The sequence below is a fragment of the Colletes gigas genome, unplaced genomic scaffold (genome assembly GCF_013123115.1).
Source record: "Colletes gigas isolate AHSC1104 unplaced genomic scaffold, ASM1312311v1 Colletes_gigas_Sc00015, whole genome shotgun sequence".
NCBI lineage: Eukaryota > Metazoa > Arthropoda > Insecta > Hymenoptera > Colletidae > Colletes > Colletes gigas.
In genome coordinates, this window is record NW_025106644.1 from 1778744 (window position 1) to 1800685 (window position 21942).

The 21942-nt window shown below is 34.2% G+C and overlaps 1 protein-coding gene and 1 long non-coding RNA gene across 3 annotated transcripts in view; both read right to left on the reverse strand.

The window, feature by feature from the left end:
* LOC122400008 (cysteine-rich motor neuron 1 protein) overlaps positions 1-21942 on the reverse strand; it is a 653650-nt gene that overhangs the window by 176276 nt on the left and 455432 nt on the right. The window lies entirely within an intron of this gene.
* Positions 17237-21942, reverse strand: part of LOC122400009 — a 251400-nt gene continuing 246694 nt past the window's right edge. The window contains exon 3 of the long non-coding RNA XR_006259318.1: positions 17237-17319. This is a non-coding gene — a long non-coding RNA (uncharacterized LOC122400009). The remainder of the gene's footprint in view (positions 17320-21942) is intronic.

Here is a 21942-nt window from a genome sequence, read left to right on the forward strand (position 1 = left end):
AAACATTCAAGTTTTGACTATAATCCAATGCCATAAAATGGCTATTTAATTATTAAACTCAGTCATATCTGCATGACACTCCAAACCCCGGCGTTCTATGACTTTACTACCTGCAATAACATCGAAAGCCAGTGCCAGATGTTTTATGGCGAGCCAGGTATGGCAAGAAACATCTGGCCCCAAGCGCTGACCTGGGCCCGTCGCCGCCTCGCAGAAAACCCCAGACGAGGGAAAATTATTAAAAAGAACAGTTACATGCCGCCTCCCACCGATCAACTTCGTCTGCCAACTGATTGGCCAGTATTGTTACACTATTTCACCAATCTTGGACCGATGCTGCCTCCCATGGCCTTGGGTACGCCCATGGCGAGGTTAGCTGCTTGGACAACCTTGGCCCAGAGACCAGATCAGACTTAACACTTTACCGACCGATAGCCTATTAATCGACTGTTTTACCGGCCAACGCTTACCGACCGATAGCCTATTAATCGACTGTTTTACCGACCAACGCTTACCGACCGATAGCCTATTAATCGACTGTTTTACCGGCCAACGCTTACCGACCGATAGCCTATTAATCAACTGTTTTATCGGCCAACGCTTACCGACCGATAGCCGATTAATCAACCGCTACCGGTCGGTAAAGTTAACACTAGAACACAAGACTGTAAACATTTCGGCTATCCGACTTAGGAGAAATAATTATTGCTTGTTACCAACTCCACTGGTTGTGATTAAAGTTTACCTTCCGTATCCCGCAACAATTCACTCGTCATTAACGTTGACGTGTGAAGTTGAGTATATTAGAAAGCGTCTTTCAACAAATCATATTATTTTGCTCAACCCCTCAACACTCACTTTGTTTCACATACAGTAGCAGAAAGTCAAAGGAAGAACTTTTGCTATAAAGATTTCACTGCTCGTTTTACTGCATTTTAAGCACCTTTGGAGTAGTTTCGTTTCCTGACGTACACCGTTCCCTATGTTCCCCCCATTGTCAAAATGCTTCCTGAAACGCACTTTCTATTATCCAACGCACAGTTCTCTTATCGTATTTCGTTCGGTAACGACACCGTTTCGAAGTGGTATCAAGTTTGGGAAACGGGACGAAGTTTCCCCGGATAACTGCAACATCCAAGTCGGGTTTTACTCTAATTTCGACTGATTTGAAACTTGTTTATTTCAGAAATGCAGAAATTCGAAATTCGGCATTATACTTAGCAGGATGTGTTATATATAAATTTTGAATTTAATTTCTGAAATTAGTTAAATTTAATTTCTTAAATAAATTTTTAATTTAATTTTTCGAACGAAAAGTCTAATTTCTAATTTAAGACATTCTGTTAAATATAAATTTTAAATTTAATTTCTCAAATTAGTTAAATTTAATTTCTGAAATTAGTTAAATTTAATTTCTTAAATAAATTTTTAATTTATTTTTTCGAAAGAAAAGTCTAATTTCTAATTTAAGACACTCTGTTAAATATAAATTTTAAATTTAATTTCTCAAATTAGTTAAATTTAATTTCTGAAATTAGTTAAATTTAATTTCTTAAATAAATTTTTAATTTAATTTTTCGAAAGAAAAGTCTAATTTCTAATTTAACACATTCTGTTAAATACAAATTTTAAATTTAATTTTTTAAATTAGTGGATCAAAGGAAACGTCTAATTAGTAAGAACATTATTTTTATTGTTATATAAAATTACATGAATGCTATAACATTCAAATTTATAAGCCACATTATACATGCATTCAATTCTATATTCTATTTTTTTAAATTATTATGCATTTTAAAGTAATGGCTGGAGAATAAGAATAGTACAGTTTTGGAGCTCATTCAAATTTGTAATTTTTTTGAACGTGTTAAGGTGTGGACCCAGTCTTCAGTCATTAAACGAGGGATTATTGTACTGCTTTGTGTTTTTGAAATATTTGTAAATGGTTGGGGATTAATATTAAAATGTGGATACAATTTTCAGTCATTTAACGAGGGACTACTGAACTACTATAATTTTTTTAAATATTTGCAAGGGTTTTGAGATGAATATTAACACGTGGATACAATTTCCAGTCATTAAACGAGGGATTATTGTACTTCTTTTTGTTTTTGAAATATTTGTAAATGGTTGGGGATTAATATTAAGATGTGGAAACAATTTTCAGTCATTAAACGAGGGATTACTGCACTACTACCATTATTTAAAATATTTGCAAGTATTTTGAGATTAATATTAAGATGCAGATCCAATTTTAGGTCATTTAACGAGGGACTACTGCATTACTATGAATTTTTTAAATATTTGCAAGGGTTTTGAGATGAATATTAACACGTGGATACAATTTCCAGTCATTAAACGAGGGATTATTGTACTTCTTTTTGTTTTTGAAATATTTGTAAATGGTTGGGGATTAATATTAAGATGTGGAAACAATTTTCAGTCATTAAACGAGGGATTACTGCACTACTACCATTATTTAAAATATTTGCAAGTATTTTGAGATTAATATTAAGATGCAGATCCAATTTTAGGTCATTTAACGAGGGACTACTGCATTACTATGAATTTTTTAAATATTTGCAAGGGTTTTGAGATCATTATTAAGACGTAGACCCAATTTTATGTCATTTAACGAGGGGCTACTGTATTACTACCATTTTTTAAAATATTTGCAAGAATTTTAAGATTAATATTAAGACGCAGACCCAAGTTTTAGACATTAATTGAGGGACTACTTCACTACTATCATTTTTTAAAATATTTGCAAGGATTTTGAGATTAATATTAAGATGCAGACCCAATTTTAGGTCATTTAACGAGGGACTACTGTATTACTATCAATTTTTTAAATATTTGCAAGGATTTTGAGATTAATATTAAGACGCAGACCCAATTTTTGGTCATTAAGCGAGGGACTACTGTATTACTACCATTTTTTAAAATATTTGCAAGGTTTTTAAGATTAATACTAAGACACAGACCCAATTTTTAGTCATTAAGCGAGGGACTACTGTGTTACTATTTGTTCTCAAAATACTTGCAGAGAGTTTAAGCTTAATTAATTTATTATTGCGATGGTAAATGACACAAATGCTATAACATTCAAATTTACAAGACCCATTAACATGCATTTTATTTTATATAGTTTTTATTTTTTGAAAATTATTATACACTTTAATGTAATGGCTAAAAAAAAATTACCATGTGCATTTTGACAACTCATTAAAATTTTTATATAAAGAATTTCAGTGAGGCAGAAAAAATTGATGCAAGAAACGTAAATAAATAAAATGATTAACTCGAAATGAATTAGAGCCACGCGAAACACTCGAGACTTCGCTCGCGGGGTTACTTTCTACTTCGAAACATGAAATCGACGTACTAATTTTACCGCAACCCTCTTCGGTCTGGACGAAACTTCGCGATTTCGCGAAATCGGGGAAAACTACGGGAAACTCGCATTGGGCTAATTAATTAAATAATTTAAAAACTGGTGCATTTCCAGACACGGGTTCCCATGCTCAAAATACTTGCCTAATGGACCTCTACTTACCCTATGATTTTTGCCAAAGTTATCGTTTACACCCTGTATTTCAATTTTGTTACCAGTAGCTCCCAACGCCTTTAAGTGTTTTATTTGAAATTTACCTGTTAAAATATCTGTTTTATTTACACTGTTGTTGTATTTTGTAATTTTCAAGTGTACGATATTTGGTTTGGACTTAAAAAATCAGACTTGACATAGGAGTGCAAAGGGTTAACGAACAAATTGTCAAGGAGTGAACGTATCCTTTCCCAAGTTCGTAGCAGATTGTAAACGAAAGTGGAGGGGGATGGGAGTACACAGAACCGGAAGGATGCTACGAATGGTCATTCGAAGTTAGATTGCTGGTGAAAATGGGTTCGAAAAGAGTCTAGGGGACGAATGAAGAGAAATGGTGGACAGAGAAGTCGAGGAATCAAGGGAGGGAAGGTCGCACTGTAAAGAGGGAAGATGTACGAGCGGGGGCGGACTTCGATCGAAGAATATCGAGTAATTTGGGTCTCTCGAGACGCGTCCTCGACGAGTTTAGCAGACGATAGCTGCACGTGTCGGCTCGGTTTTACGACCCTTCCCTCTCATCCCTTCGAGGATTTGCAAGTTGCACTTTCGTTGGTACGTTTCACTTGCATTCCATGCTCTGGTTTCTCTCTTCGTCGTTTACAACCCCACAAAGAAAGGACCCCGTAGAGATTTTATGGAAAATGGCCCCTGGTCATTTGCAACATTCAAAAATTTCACCATTTTATTCAAAAAGTTAACTATTCGATCCACCAGTTCCTTCCATTAGTACTAATCGTTGAATAAAGTGTCAAATTTTTGGGTGTTGGTTATTAACCTTTTGACTGCGGCGCGTCCTAGGAAGAATCCATCAACATAGATGGCGCGATGGTCGCATGCCTGTAGATTTAAGAGACCATTCTTACGGTTTAAAAAAATAATAAATACAAATAAATTAAAACATCCAATTTTTATCCAATTCCATGTCGAATCAATTGGTAAAACAGTAAAAGGCGTTATAGTGAAAAAAATGCAGAGGGCGTAAATTTACGCTTTTCGTATATATTGATGGATACGTGAGGGCGTATATTTACGTCTTTCGTATATATTGATAGACTTGTGAAAGCGTATATATACGCCTTTAGCAGTCAAAGGGTTAAACGCAGTTAAGGGAATATTTATTAAAAGCTCGATAGAATATACGCCATAAATACAGAACAGCTCGTCGGAGATGCGACATGTAACACAAACGGTTGAATAAAACAGTTGTTACCAACAGCAACAAGAACAGATGAGGCTAATGCCTATACGGGTACAAGTAGGCGCCGGAAGGACGCGTTCTTAAAATGTCCGTGCATCGTCGTGTGAACACAACCAATTGCTCACAGTGGGAAATCCCCATATCAAATGACACTTTTCAACACTTTTACAGCATCTATAAAATGTCAGACAAAAAAAGGGACCCTTTTCAACGAGTTCAATGTCATCGAGAAAGGGTTCTACTTCATTTGACTCCCACAATCCTCTTTATTGTTCGTTTTTTTCGCTCCTCAAGCTGTTTAGAAAGATCAGAATTGATTATTATTGTTTTGTTAAAATTGCAATGTGCATTCTTTTTTAATTTTCAACTTCTTTGACCCTCCCATGTCTTTGTGTTTAGTGTGACAGTTGATGTGTGAACAAAGTAGAGTGATCCCTTGTTAAGGTTCGTAGAAGCGAACGTTATCGAGGGAGGTACTAGGAAATTGATCATTTTTATTTTTATTAGGCTCGAAAATGGGAAATATTGAGTGTGAGTGAAATATAGAGAACTATTCAACGTTTTTTTATTTTAGAAAGTCTATAATATGTTTACGAGACCAAATTTATAAGAACAAAAAGCTTATATAAATATTGTTTACAAGACCAAATTTATAAGAACGAAAAATTTATATAAATACTGTTTACAAGACCAAATTTATAAGAACAAAAAGTTTATATAAATATTGTTTACAAGACCAAATTTATAAGAACGAAAAATTTATATAAATACTGTTTACAAGACCAAATTTATAAGAACAAATAATTTATATAAATATTGTTTACAAGACCAACATTTTGATTTTGAACAATTGTAAACTTAAAATTTCTCTTACTACAGTGATCCCTCGTTAAGTTAAGAATACAAGATAAACCATCTATTAGAAACCATCTATAGAGGAAAAATTCATTAAACTTTCCTATATCTTTTGTTAAAATTTACAATTTGAACTTGAAAATTATTTATTTATATTTTGATAATAGACACATTTAACCAGAATTATTTTCCCCATAAGAAACACACTGTATTAGTGAAATGTCAGGATGAGTCACAAATGACTCCGACACAATCTGTAAAGTTCAAAACTTCATAAAGTTAAGAATATAGGTTAAACCAGCTACCATGCATAAAAAATTCAATAAACTTTCCCATTTCTTATGTTAAAATTTACAATTTCAACTCGAAAATTCCACATTTACTTATATTTTCATAATAGACACATTCAACCAGGATTACTTTCCCCCATAAGATACACACTGTATTAGTGAAATGTCAAGATGAGTCACAAATGACTCTGGCACAGTCTTCAAAGTTCTAAACTTCAGAAAATTAAAAATATCTACCAGGCATAAAATAATCATTTAATTTTCCCATTTCTTTTGTTAAAATTTACAATTTGAACTTGAAAATTATTTATTTATATTTTGATAATAGATACATTTAACCAGAATTATTTTCCCCATAAGAAACACACTGTATTAGTGAAATGTCAGGATGAGTCACAAATGACTCCGACACAGTCTGTAAAGTTCAAAACTTCATAAAGTTAAGAATATAGGTTAAACCAGCTACCATGCATAAAAAATTCAATAAACTTTCCCATTTCTTATGTTAAAATTTACAATTTCAACTCGAAAATTCTACATTTACTTATATTTTCATAATAGACACATTCAACCAGGATTACTTTCCCCCATAAGATACATGCTGTATTAGTGGAATGTCAGTATGAGTCACAAATGACTCTGGCACAGTCTTCAAAGTTCTAAACTTCAGAAAATTAAAAATATCTACCAGGCATAAAATAATCATTTAATTTTCCCATTTCTTTTGTTAAAATTTACAATTTGAACTTGAAAATTATTTATTTATATTTTGATAATAGATACATTTAACCAGAATTATTTTCCCCATAAGAAACACACTGTATTAGTGAAATGTCAGGATGAGTCACAAATGACTCCGACACAGTCTGTAAAGTTCAAAACTTCATAAAGTTAAGAATATAGGTTAAACCAGCTACCATGCATAAAAAATTCAATAAACTTTCCCATTTCTTATGTTAAAATTTACAATTTCAACTCGAAAATTCCACATTTACTTATATTTTCATAATAGACACATTCAACCAGGATTACTTTCCCCCATAAGATACATGCTGTATTAGTGAAATGTCAGTATGAGTCACAAATGACTCTGGCACAGTCTTCAAAGTTCGAAACTTCAGAAAATTAATAATATCTAACATGCATAAAATAATCATTTAATTTTCCCATTTCTTTTGTTAAAATTTACAATTTGAACTTGAAAATTATTTATTTATATTTTGATAATAGACACATTTAACCAGGATTATTTTCCCCATAAGAAACACACTGTATTAGTGAAATGTCAGGATGAGTCACAAATGACTCCGACACAGTCTGTAAAGTTCAAAACTTCATAAAGTTAAGAATATAGGTTAAACCAGCTACCATGCATAAAAAATTCAATAAACTTTCCCATTTCTTATGTTAAAATTTACAATTTCAACTCGAAAATTCCACATTTACTTATATTTTCATAATAGACACATTCAACCAGGATTTCTTTCCCCCATAAGATACATGCTGTATTAGTGAAATGTCAGTATGAGTCACAAATGACTCTGGCACAGTCTTCAAAGTTCTAAACTTCAGAAAATTAAAAATATCTACCAGGCATAAAATAATCATTGAATTTTCCCATTTCTTTTGTTAAAATTTACAATTTGAACTTGAAAATTATTTATTTATATTTTGATAATAGACACATTTAACCAGAATTATTTTCCCCATAAGAAACACACTGTATTAGTGAAATGTCAGGATGAGTCACAAATGACTCCGACACAGTCTGTAAAGTACAAAACTTCATAAAGTTAAGAATGTAGGTTAAACCAGCTACCATGCATAAAAAATTCAATAAACTTTCCCATTTCTTATGTTAAAATTTACAATTTCAACTCGAAAATTCCACATTTACTTATATTTTCATAATAGACACATTCAACCAGGATTTCTTTCCCCCATAAGATACATGCTGTATTAGTGAAATGTCAGTATGAGTCACAAATGACTCTGGCACAGTCTTCAAAGTTCGAAACTTCAGAAAATTAATAATATCTAACATGCATAAAATAATCATTTAATTTTCCCATTTCTTTTGTTAAAATTTACAATTTGAACTTGAAAATTATTTATTTATATTTTGATAATAGACACATTTAACCATGATTATTTTCCACATAAGAAACACACTGTATTAGTGAAATGTCAGGATGAGTCACAAATGACTCCGACACAATCTGTAAAGTTCAAAACTTCATAAAGTTAAGAATGTAGGTTAAACCAGCTACCATGCATAAAAAATTCAATAAACTTTCCCATTTCTTATGTTAAAATTTACAATTTCAACTCGAAAATTCCACATTTACTTATATTTTCATAATAGACACATTCAACCAGGATTACTTTCCCCCATAAGATACATGCTGTATTAGTGAAATGTCAGTATGAGTCACAAATGACTCTTGCACAGTCTTCAAAGTTTGAAACTTCAGAAAATTAATAATATCTACCATGCATAAAAAAATCATTAAATTTTCCCATTTCTTTTGTTAAAATTTACAATTTGAACTTGAAAATTATTTATTTATATTTTGATAATAGACACATTTAACCAGGATTATTTTCCCCATAAGAAACACACTGTATTAGTGAAATGTCAGGATGAGTCACAAATGACTCCGACACAGTCTGTAAAGTTCAAAACTTCATAAAGTTAAGAATGTAGGTTAAACCAGCTACCATGCATAAAAAATTCAATAAACTTTCCCATTTCTTATGTTAAAATTTACAATTTCAACTCGAAAATTCTACATTTACTTATATTTTCATAATAGACACATTCAACCAGGATTACTTTCTCCCATAAGATACATGCTGTATTAGTGGAATGTCAGTATGAGTCACAAATGACTCTTGCACAGTCTTCAAAGTTTGAAACTTCAGAAAATTAATAATATCTACCATGCATAAAAAAATCATTTAATTTTCCCATTTCTTTTGTTAAAATTTACAATTTGAACTTGAAAATTATTTATTTATATTTTGATAATAGACACATTCAACCAGGATTACTTTCCCCCATAAGAAACACACTGTATTAATGAAGTGTCGGTGATATGCTTTTGCACATATATTTCTAACACTGTATCCTTGAAAAAAATGCAAAAAAAAACCAAATTTTTTGTCGATTCGCAGTAGAAGACACCCTTAAATGAAGAAGCGACGCAACGTCGAAAGGGACCTTTTTATCCTTACGACTTGTTTTGCGCGTTCAGGCCGCAGTGGGGCAAAGTCGACGTTGCGGCGCCGTCGACAACTGCATTTCCATATATAAACGGAAGGATTCGTTGGAGGGTCTGTCGGTTTACTGGCGTCCTGCCAACTCGTTCGTGCCTCTGGCTACTACTCCATTCGCTCAGCCAGCGACTGGATAGCTACGACTAGGTAGTCAGCAGTTGGGTACAGTTCCGGTCTCTCTTCTCGGGACGCTGGCCAGCACGAGCGTGTTACTCCATCTGCGACGCGTACCCTTTTTTTTTCTCTCTCTTCTTTAATTAATTTTAACCTCCGCGCACCTCCTGAACCATTAGCGACGCTGTAACCGTTAAATTACTGGGCGTCGAGCGCGAGAGAATTAAAAGAATCGTTACGCGTAACAGCGATATGGAATATTCTGGGCTCGCGAGAAGCTCTTAGAACTATCGTTGCTCCATGGCCCGGTCAACCGAATCGCGGAATAAAATAAAAATACGACCAACGGTACTGACAGCATGTCACTTTATTTGTTTGCGACCATCGAGTATGATTGATAGGCTGGGCTGGATGGTCGAGCTACAACTGTTACGTGTCATAGTTCATGTTTCGACGAGTGACTTTTTTATTATTTATCGGGGTATGTCAAAAACATTGAGGATAGGGGGACAGGAACGATTACGAACAGTCTTCTTGGGGGAAAAATTATTTGGGTGAGATTTGACCCGACATCATTGACGGGTTAGAATTGTTTTTATGTAACAGTTGAATCAACTGATTTAACCTGTATAATGATATGAAGTAATTAATGAAGAGCATGGTACAATATTTAGCGTGAGGATTACAGTAAACCGGGTGGGAACGCTGGGGGAATCTATGGAGCTTCGTTTGGAGATTAAAATATTTTTTATGGAGCATCTGAATCCACTGATTTAACCTGTGTAATGATATAAATTGGAGAACAAAGAGAACGGTACAATATTTACCGGAAGAATTACAGTAAACCGGGTGAAACTGCCAAGAATACATAAAGCTTCGTTTGGAAGATTAAAATATTTTTTATGGAGCATTTGAATCAACTGATTTAACCTGTATAATGATATAAATTAGTAAACAAAGAGAACGCTATTATATTTACTGGAAAAATGACAGTAAACCGAGTAAAACCGCTGAGAATCTATCGTGTTTCGAGTGATAGATGAAAACGGTGATTTGCCTTGTATAATAATATAAATTAATACACAACGTGAACAACTACAATATTTATCATAAGAATTACAGTAAACCGGGTAAAACCGCTGAGAGTCTATCGTGTTTCGATTGAAAGATGAAAACAGTGATTTGCCTTGTATAATAATATAAATTAATACACAAAGTGGAGGCTACAATATTTATTCGAAAAAATTACAGTTAACCGGGTAAAACTGCTGAGAGTCTATCGTGTTTCGTTTGAAAGATGAAAACATTTTTTACAGAGCAATTGAATCAACTGATCTACTTTGTATCATAATATAAATTAATAAACAAACATAACGCTATTATATTTACTGCAAGAATTACAGTAAACCGGGTAAAACCGCTGAGAGCCTATCGTGTTTCGATTGAAAGATGAAAACAGTGATTTGCCTTGTATAATAATATAAATTAATCCACAAAGTGAAGGCTACAATATTTATTCGAAAAAATTACAGTTAACCGGGTAAAACCGCTTGAGGATCTATCGAGGTTCGTTTAGAAATTAAAACATTTTTAACAAATCAATTGAATCAACTGATTTACCCTGTATAATTATATAAATTAAAGAACAAAGAGAATCGTACAATATTTACCGCAAGGATTACAGTAAACCGGGTGGAACCGTTGGGAGTCTATCGTGTTTCGTTTGGAGATTTCACGCGGACGTATTTCTCGTTTGATCATCCGGTCGAACGCTAATTAACATTTGGAAACGCGACACTGGTAGAACGTTGCAAATTGATTACGCTTGTCGGTCACAGTTGGGCACAAAAGTAACAGCAACCGCAACGTTTCGATATTACGAACGCTTAAAACAGTTACTCGAACTCCGCATCAAATAATCGTTCTGTACAATTGAGCTGGGATAATTATTTGCGGCGCGACGAATCGAAGTAATTGCGCGAAACAAACACTACCGCGAAACATAATGAAATATTTTGAGGGAATGTCATCGTTGTTGCTACAACGCAATATTGTTAACATCGTTAATAACGTTAATATTGGAGTGGAAGATGGGTGAGAATTATGTTATTGTCGCGTTACAGTGATGTCTTTCAGGTTGTGGCTCAATCGAGACTAAGTTGCGACAGCTTAAAAGACAGGTGGGCAAAATTTTGATGACTTTGGAATTTGGAATAATGTTAATATTGGAGTGGAAGATGGTGAGAATTATGTTATTGTCGCGTTACAGTGATGTCTTTCAGGTTGTCGCTGAATCGAAACTGGGTTGCGACAGCTTGAAAGACAGGTGGGCAAAATTTTGATGACTTTGGAATTTGGAATAATGTTAATATTGGAGTGGAAGATGGTGAGAATTATGTTATTGTCGCGTTACAGTGATGTCTTTCAGGTTGTCGCTGAATCGAAACTGGGTTGCGACAGCTTGAAAGACAGGTCGGCAAAATTTTGACGACTTTGGAATTTGGAATAATGTTAATATTGGAGTGGAAGATGGTGAGAATTATGTTATTGTCTCGTTACAGTGATGCCTTTCAGGTTGTCACTCAATCGAGACTATGTTGCGACAACTTGAAAGACAGGTGGGCGAATTTTTGTCGACTTTGGAATTTCTATTAAATTGAAATTTGTCTTTGCAAACTTTTAAATATTTCGAAAAATTGAGTTTCTTTAGCAATTTGAAAATCACTAAAATCATCACAATGTTCTGTGACAGCTTGAAAGACAGAGAGGCGAAATTTTGTCACCCTTGATATTCCTCTTGAATTTTAATTAAAATATAAATAAATATAAATTCTAATCTAGTGGAGAATTAGTGGAAATTTTTAATTCAACTAATATTTAAATAGCAATTTGAAAAAAGGTGCCCATGAAATTCGCCTAAGTGCCAAGGAAAATTGAAGAAAAAATAGTTTAAGTACCATCAGTCTATAATACAAAATTTCTGTGAGCTTAAAAAAAATTCATAATTACAATTTTCAAAAAGCAACAATTATTTATAATAAAATATTACTGTGAGCTTAAAAAGAAAATTCATAATTATAATTTTCAAAAAGCAATTATTATTTATAATACAATAATTCTACGAGCTTAAAAAAAAATTCATAATTGCAATTTTCAAAAAGCAACTGTTATTTAACTTTGAAATCAGTGGTAGGTTGAAAAAAAATTATTATCTCTCCTCTCATCGAAACGGTGGACAGAAATAGCACGAATCGATGATTCGAGCGATTAGGCTGCGGCGATAGGCTACGGTCGTCAACGAGGTCGTGAAATCTCTGCGTTTCGACGATTCATTAATCGCGAACCGCGTCGATACGGACGTCACGAGCCAGGACCATTAACACTGACGAGGACCGCTTAATCGACGATCGAAGCCCGCGATGCGTCATCCATAATATGCCTTTACGATAATTAATAACCTTTAAACGACTAAAACGTGTCCCTGGATATTAAAGAGCCAAGTCCGATTCAGTCGGAAAAATCGAGTTGCTCTGTTGTCGAGGTCTTGGGTTTCGTTCGAGATTATCCGTTGATAGGTTCCTTTCTTCCGACAGGACCTGAAATTTATCGTGAAATCCCCCAGGAGACAGTGCGTGAAACCGAAAAGTGAGTCGTCTTACCAGAGACGCGATTAGAGTCTTCGATGCTCTTTCATCTCTGAACGATTTTCAAAAATCTTCAGTTTTGATTGTCGTCTGCTTTCATTCGGTGATTTATTTTCAACTACATTTTATGATAACACACATACAGTTCACTAATAGTGTTTTTTCCATAATTGAATCACTGATAGAAGTGGTAAGGCCTCCTTTTTAAAATGGTTTTTGGTTTTTGACGATCGGACATCCCGTTTTCGAGATATCGTAATTTATATAAAAAAGCGTAATTCAATAATTTTCACTATCTCTCTACGTCCGCCTCACGAAAGCCTATGGTATCACGTATTAAAAATAGTAAAACTTTAGACACGTGCAGTTTCGAAACTATTAGAGCTTTATCCATTTTTGAACCGCCATTAGCAGCGGCAAAGCTTTCTCTTTAAAAATGTCTTTTGGTTTTTTGCGATTCGACTTTCCGTTTTCGAGATATCGTAAGTTATATAAATAGTAATTTTTTTAATTCGACTATCTCTGTCTCCGTCTAACGCATAGGACCTCTCACTCTCTCTCGCGCGTGAGTCGTGACCGAGTGACGTCACGTTTACTGTTTACAGCGATCGCGTGAGGTCAGTGACCTCGCGACGTAAACAATGAAATGTAAACAAACGCTTCATATCTCCGGAACTATCCACCGCGTCGACTTGAAACTAAAATCGCTATATCTCCGGAACTAATGAAGCTATCGGCTCGTACAAACGCTCATTTTAAAGGGCTTTTCATCCTCTATCCTATGAACGTAACAACTACTATAATTTATGCTAACTTCTATGTTTATTTTTACATTTACCTTGACTCTATACTCCCAAAAAAGTTTCAGCAACTCAGTTTCAGTATTTAATTGAACCTGAATTTAAATTTGCATACAGGGTGTTCGCCTAATTACTAGTCAGCATTTGACTCGAAACAAACCTCGTTTTCAAGACCATTTTATCACGTATCTGATAAAAATTATACAATTTCAACCAATGTATGATATCGGATTTGGATTAATTACTATTTGAAAATATAGAAAGTTCGAATTCTCGACACAATCTGAGAGTTCTCAGGGAGCAAAGGGGATAAAATTGGCTCTCCCAGCGGGACAAAATGTGTCCCAATATCACTCCATGTTTGTTCCATTCGTACAGTTTCAATCGCGGAACGACGATACGGAAACTTTACGAGAAGACTCGTCGTAAAAACCGTGGCGGGGCTATCGTGGGATTTAATATCATCTCGAATCTCGTGATTTTTACGATGAAAATGGGAATCCGCGCGAGGTAAATAATGACGTGAAAGCTGCCACATTCACGACCTCTCGAGTAAGAGGGATATGCCCTGGAGCCGAGCCATTACTGCTTACATCGCGCTGCTTTTAGCTTGTAAAGCAACGCGGTGGATATTTACCGTGGCACCGCGTGCCCGATATTCGTGCTTTTATCGCGTCAATGGCTGTCTTTTCGCATCGGGGATGGCGTCGACGCGAAAAAATTCACCGTAGAAGGGAGACTGGTCGACCTTAATCGTCCTGATCGTCGCCGTTAAGCTCTACCTCTTATCCGTCGTCGTACGATACGTCCACGAATCGATGCGTTTGGTCGAAATTGTGTAGGGGTGTTTAGGGTTTAGTCCCTCGACGTTGATTTGCTACGTCAACGTTTGGCAATTTGGTGATTTATAGTCTTCAACCTGAGTCTCCTTTAATCCATGGTCGACCATTTTGTACTACGGAGGGAAAGCCAAAAGAAATACTGTTTCTCCTAAATTGAGTGTATTTAATGTATAAATTTTATTCACATTTTTATGTACTATTCAAAATTTAAACAAATTTATATTGTTACTGTAAAATAAATATTGCCCAGAAAAATTTATATTTTTAACGTGTTGAGTACCAGGAAATTTTGATTTATTTTGAAAAATTGTTGGTAATTTCAATATTTTATTTCTCAATGTCCATATGATAATAATAAATATTTATATTTAACCTTTTCGATTCTTCTAACTTCTCTAAATAGTGTAAAATTTTTTCGTGCCATTTAAGTCAAACACAGAGAAATTTTGCAATTTATTTTACTACAAACGGGAGAATCAGGAAAAGAAATAAACGTTCGTGGACGCGAAGAGGTTAACCGGATATCGGGTTCGACGAAGCGACAGTTACGGAAATTTGGGAAACGGGACCGCTAAAACGTTCGTTGTTTCGAAGAAAAATACGATTACGCGGTAACGAATAATACTGTTCGCGCGGGTGACGCGGTTCGAATCACATTCCCGGGAAATTCGCGCGTAAAATGGCCGCGGTTCGCCTCGTCCCGCGCGCGGCAACGCCGCGGAAGTAATGGACTGACGAAGCCACAAAGGCAGCCGCGGGAATGTTCGTAAATATTATGCGCAGATGTCCGCGCGGACGTTCTTGCGAATATAATGTTACTTATCGGGGCACGTGAACACGCGGAACGTCGCTGCATGGCACCAGTTTATCTTCGCGAACGACGCCGATCGCGTTTTACGTTCGTTCGTAAATTCACAGAATTTGGGAAAATCTCTGAACTGAAATAATGAGTCTCGTGGAAAGGCTATATACTCGGTGGAATGTAAATACAGATGGTTCGTTGAAAGATTCTGCACTTGGAAATGTATTTTTTGGGGATGATTTTGTATTTTGAGATTTCGAAAAAAAAAAATTAATCTAGCTTCTAATTTTTAATGTAAAAAGAAGTCATTTTCATTTAGAAAATAGTGCAATTGAAAGATTCTGTACACAAAAATATATTTATCCCTAAAAAAATAGACAATATTTAAAATAAAAAAAATAGTCAATTAATTAAATACACTTAAAATTCTAGCCTCCAATTTTCTATTTAAAAAAAAACAGAAATTTTCATTTAAAAAATACTGCAATTGATATTCCCTTCTATTTTCGTTGAGAACACAGGAATAGTATAACGCTGTTATTAGAATCGTTCTGTGCAAGTGTAAATTCCATTATTCGAATCCGGGGTATAAATTGGGTCTCGAAGGAGAGATTTTCTGCAGATAGTAGCTTGTAACAGATATGCCTCGTACAACACCCCAGCACTCGAACTCCGCGGAGTGTCGAATAACACGGCGAAAAATTGCGACACTCCTCGAATGTCACAACGCTCGAGAGTTGTATAGAGTTTCGAATAACAAAGTCACGCAGCGTGTTGCATTTTAGAATTTTCACATTGAGTGCGACAAGTGTTTGCGACAGAGTAAAAAGGGATCGAGCGAACGAATTCCGAGTGGTCTCGTCGAGATTTTGGTTGCTGGGGAACACAAACGAGACCGGGGCCTTGAAAACGAGAATTGGCGACGAAAGAGTCCTCTTAGAGTGTTTTGTTTGGCGAAAACATAGAGTTCTTTGGAGATCAAAAGGGAGAGGAATTTTTAAAATTGGAATTTCAATTTTTGTCGACGATCGATCTGGTAAAAATATAGTGAATTGTTTATGCAATTTTTGCTATGAATATTTTTCTTTTGAGATGTAAATACGTTTTGTTTAAATCAAATTTTTTTATGGATAGTTATCAAAAGAATTATTTAAAGTTTTTGTTGAAAGTAAATAACGTGAAAACAAAGAATTTTTTTTGAGCTCAAAAAGGAGAGGAATTTTTTAAACATTGAAATTTCAATTTTCGTCTTACGATCTATGAGTTAAAAATATACTAATTTATGAGATTATCCTTGAGCTTAAATTACAATAATAATATACAGAGAATATACATTTTTTTTTTTAGAAACAAATAAGTTTTGTTCAAATCAAAATTATCCATGAATAATTCTTATCAACGTTTCTGTTGAAAATGATTTTCAACACATTATAATTTATTGAAATTTCAAATTTTATTTATATTTTAAATTTTGAAAATTAACAGCTTTTTTAACTTAAAATTTCTAATATTACAAATTTTCTATTATTTTGTAATTTTTTTTTATAAATATTTAATTTGAAATGGAAAGTTATTCGATTTTATCGATATTAAAAATTAAAAAAATTAATGAAATTGAAAAAAAAATAATTAATGAGATAATATACTAATATACTAATTTATGAGATTATTCCGAAGCTTAAATTATAATAATATGTATGAAATATTTTTTTTGAGATGTAAATACGTTTTGTTTGAATCAAAATTTTCCATGAATAATTTTTATCGACGTTTCTGTTGAAAGTAAATCGTGAAAAGCGAACAGATTTGCGGTCTTCAAGATGGTATTCCCCCCTAAGTGCTACTTACAGTTCACGGACTGTGCCAACACGAGCTCCCCGGGACTTACCTGAAACGAAAGAAAACAAAGAGTTAGAAACGATCACACAAAACACACGATAAAATATTATAGTGCAGAGAATTATTAAAATAAACTACAATTTTGCATTAAAGTTTTCAATTTGGGTGTCATTTTAAATATTTGTCAATTATTTATTGTAAAATACTTATCATAAAAGTGAATGTTGTTAGTGTATTACACGATAAAATATTATAGTCCAGAGAATTATTAAAATAAAGTACAATTTGTATTACAGTTTTCAATTTGGGTGCCATTTTAAATATTTGTCAATTATTTCTTGCAAAAAAATTATTGTAAAAGTGAATGTTGTTACTGTATATAAATTATCATTGCACGAACGAATTAAAATAATCAGGCTTTCGACAATCGTTGTCAAAATGGTGGTATTTCCATGTGTTAGTTGTTAACAATTATTTTATTGTCCCGTAAGCAGAACCAAACCGTCTAAGACCATTACACGGAACAAGTAAACTAAACCCAATTAGTAAAGGGGAGCAAACGCTAGGGAATATATACAATCACTGCTAAATGCGAATGCTTTGCAGACAAACGACCGTTTAAGGCAACGTTGCTCACCGACGAAACTTGTAAACGTATATACTATCGCTAATAGTTGCGTACAATCACTGTAATCTACACATTTATGGAAACACATAAAGTGTACATTTGATAACTGAAACAGACAATTCCATTCCAAACGATGTCAGGGAAAAAGTATATAGGAGGCCATATTGTTGAAAATATTTTCTCACAAACACACAGAATGTACACAAAATGTCTATTCAATCTATATAAAAAAATCTCATTTATAGAAAAATATACATTTGTGAGAAAAAAATTTATACTAATATTTTAGGATGTTTGATTGGACACAAACACACAGAATATATACAAAATGTGGATTCGATTTGTATAAAAATATCTCATTTATAGAAAAATATGCATTTGTGAACAAAATATAAAAGTAATATTTTAAAGTATATTAAATTGTTCAAAATGACCACTGTAATTGATTTATGTATAAAAATCTCATTCACAGAAAAATATATTTCAATGAATTTGTGAACTAAATTTTAAAATATTATTTTACAGCATACTGAACAATTCAAAAAGTTTGGTCACAAACACACAGAATATACACAATATCTAGTATCAATTTAAACAAAAAAATCGGTCTCATTTATAGAAAAATATGCATCGATACATTTCTAAACAAAATTTTAAAATGCAATATATTTTCAAGTATTAAACAGTTCCAAAAATTTTGATCACAAACACACAGAACATACACGAAATCTAGTATCGATTTATCTAACAGAAATTCATTTCTACAAAAATGTGCATCGATGCATTGCCAAACAAAATTTTAAATATTTTAAAGCTTATTATACGAGTTACAAAATTTCATCAAAATAATATCAGATCTCGTCCTCGTAAATATACGCAGTTGTTGACGACGAGACAGTGACTTTGCCCAAGCCCAGTGGCTCAAAAAAAAACCTTCGTCGTAGTCCTCGAGGCTCGCGTATCGTTGGATAACAGTCGTAAAATCCGGCGCGGCCAATTCCAGGAATCAATCCAATTAACGAAGGCCATCTGGCGTTCGTATTGTCCCCGAAACGTTGGTCCCCGTCTTCCAGAAACTCAGAGTGCCCAGTCACGTTCGACAAACCCCTAAATAATCGTCAACGAGCCGACGAGAAGCACAGTCGACAGTGACGAGTGGAAGACAACATTAGCAGAACACATTGATTTTGTTGGAATTTCAATCGCGATTTCCAGCTTTTGAATTTGGCGCGTGTTATTGCTCTCAGCAGATGGCGCTGAGCATGGCCCAAAAAGAACAGTTTTTCTGTGTCACGCAGTACGGTGTCGTTCATTGTGCAATCACGTGTTGCGTTATACCTCTTTTCAAGTTTAATTTGTGTGCTTGAATCATTCAATCTCATTACCTCAACAGATTCTATGTAAGTACTAATGTACGTTCATCACATTTGTTATTTACATTTTGGCTGGCAAGTCACTCATATATGGGTTATCTACTGCATACTCTCAGCAGATGGCGCTGAGGATGCCCCCAAAATACAAATAGACCTTTCATCTCATGGATTTTCGTGGCCCAATCTGACTGCCTCAAAATTCATAGGTGATTTTCATGGACATAGGAATATAGGGACGGAGCAATGGTCGAGGGGGGTGAAGCAGCTCCGGGGAGCTGCAAACTATGGTCACGTGGTACTCTGATGCCGCATTGGCGATTGGTTGTGATAGCGCAAGCGCAATCTCATTCTCATCGAGTAAGAGTGAGTGAGAAGCAGTGTAAAAGGCAGTGAAAGAGTAGACTGGTATTACTGTGAGCAGTAGCATCAGTGAATTATACAGTTTTTTTTCTAAAAAAGACAGATATATATTTGTTTTTACAATGCCACTGTGCGTTGTAATAGGGTGTAAAAATCGTACGGCAAGTCGTCCCGTTTTGGGAGAAAAGTAAATAAATAATCTCTTTATGCAATAGAAAAATAGATATTAACAGTTGTATAATTTATTAAAGGATAAATTACCAATATTTAGGGAATTAGATTAACATTTTATAATAAAAATTTTAATATTGCATTATAAGACTATGACCATATATGTTGCAAAATTCGTTAAATCATATTCTTAAGTCGAAAAAAGTGAAAGATAACCTCGTAGTTATATCTATCTATTCCTAAATAGTCATGTTTTATTTATTGACAGATCTCATCAAATAATAATGCAAACCGTACTGAATTCATTGCGTAGTTGCAAATTTAAATATCAAACGAAAGTAATAAAGATTTTTCATATCTATAGATTCAAACTTTTAACCATTTAATTCTGACATCTCAATCACCATTAACATTTCAGTATGTTGATTTATAAATAAAACATTTTGTGTCTCTGGTTTACTAAAAATATTCTATCGTACATTTATAATTGTAAAGAAACTAAAGCTTTCATTTTTAAATTTCGCGCATTTAGGATAGCACCAATCACGAATGCGGCACCAGAGAGTACACCACGTGACCGTGATTTCCCCCCGCAAAGCTGCTTCACTCCCCTCGCCAACAGTCGCAACTATTGCTCCGTCCCTATATTCCTATGTCCATGGTGTGAATGCATACGAGTTGAAAAGTACGAATTATTCGCGATTCCTCGACTAGTTAAAGTTGTAAATAATTCGCTAAAATCAGTCTATCCGCGAGTTCGTAATGTAAGCTTCGCGAGACATCGGAGCTTCCCCCACCCCGCCGCCTAATTCGCGAGCATTACCGAGCACAGTCGAACGGCCATCATTCATACTTTGACGTCAAGACGTATCGGTGTTTGGCGACCGTGGTGCGTGTTTCTAACCTGTTGATCCACTATTACTACTCGTGTTTTAATTACGATCTCTTGCAATACAGTTTCGATTTAATCATTGCCTAATTATAATAATCGTTCGTGTACTTCAATGCATCGTTATTCCGTTTCTTATCGGAATTCGAAATTAAGAAATAAGACTTGGTGAAACCTGTCAAGACGTGTCGGCGTTTCGCGACCAACGAAGTACGTATTTCTAACCTTTTGCTATTTCTTCATTGTAATCAATCATTGTTTAATTATGATTTAATTTGTATTTTATTTCTGTTGCAGTCTCTGATTGAAATTCAGTGTAAACTTTCCGTGGAAAGTTTTATTGGCGCGTGGAGTACGCCATTACAGATGGCAGACGAGTCGACAAATTTTGGAGGGAATATTGGTAACGTTTGAAACAATTATAACAAAAATTAACATCCATATTAATATTTTATCATTTTATTACGTTATTCGTTGCAAGGATGATCTTAATTTTGCAATTTTGTCATTGTTAAGATAAAATATTGAAATCGTTAACAAACTTTTTATCCACTTCGATATGTATCGAAGTATACAAAAATGGCGTCGGTAGATATCAACGATAAATTGGAATAGTTTATATCAGACTGTGTTCTGAACGCGATTAAATATTTCCGACTGTTATTTATTTAATTGATTATTTATTTATTGTTGCAATTGCAATTTTCCAATAAAATTAATTATTTTTTCAATTTGAAATTTGAACTCCTCAGTACTAGAATTAGAGTCAGTGCATCACTGAAGAGGACTATTGGGCGATGCTCCACGAGCAAACAGTGTAAATATAAATTTATACTTTGAAATTTTTAATTAAAAATCTACAGTTTTAACAATGGAGTCTAATTGTTTTCTTACAGTTTCTGAACTTGATCCTGGAAACCAGCAGCAGTACCCAGGGTGGTATCGAGTGATGGACCACCAGCGAACAATGTAAATAAAAATTTATACTTTGAAATTTTTAATTAAAAATCTCTTTAATTTTAACAGTAGATTCTAATTGTTTTCTTGCATTTTTCTTACAGTTTCTGGGCCTGAATCTAACTAGTAGGACCATGCTGACTGATGGATGACTCTGAGGACTTCCAGTCATCATTGGTGAGTCGCATGTTGTGTTCCTCTGGTCCCCAACCGTGTTGTAGGATGAAAGATCCGAATCAACACGGGTGACCAGTTGTATACTTGCTATTTTTGACGAGTTAAGTGACCGTGGGT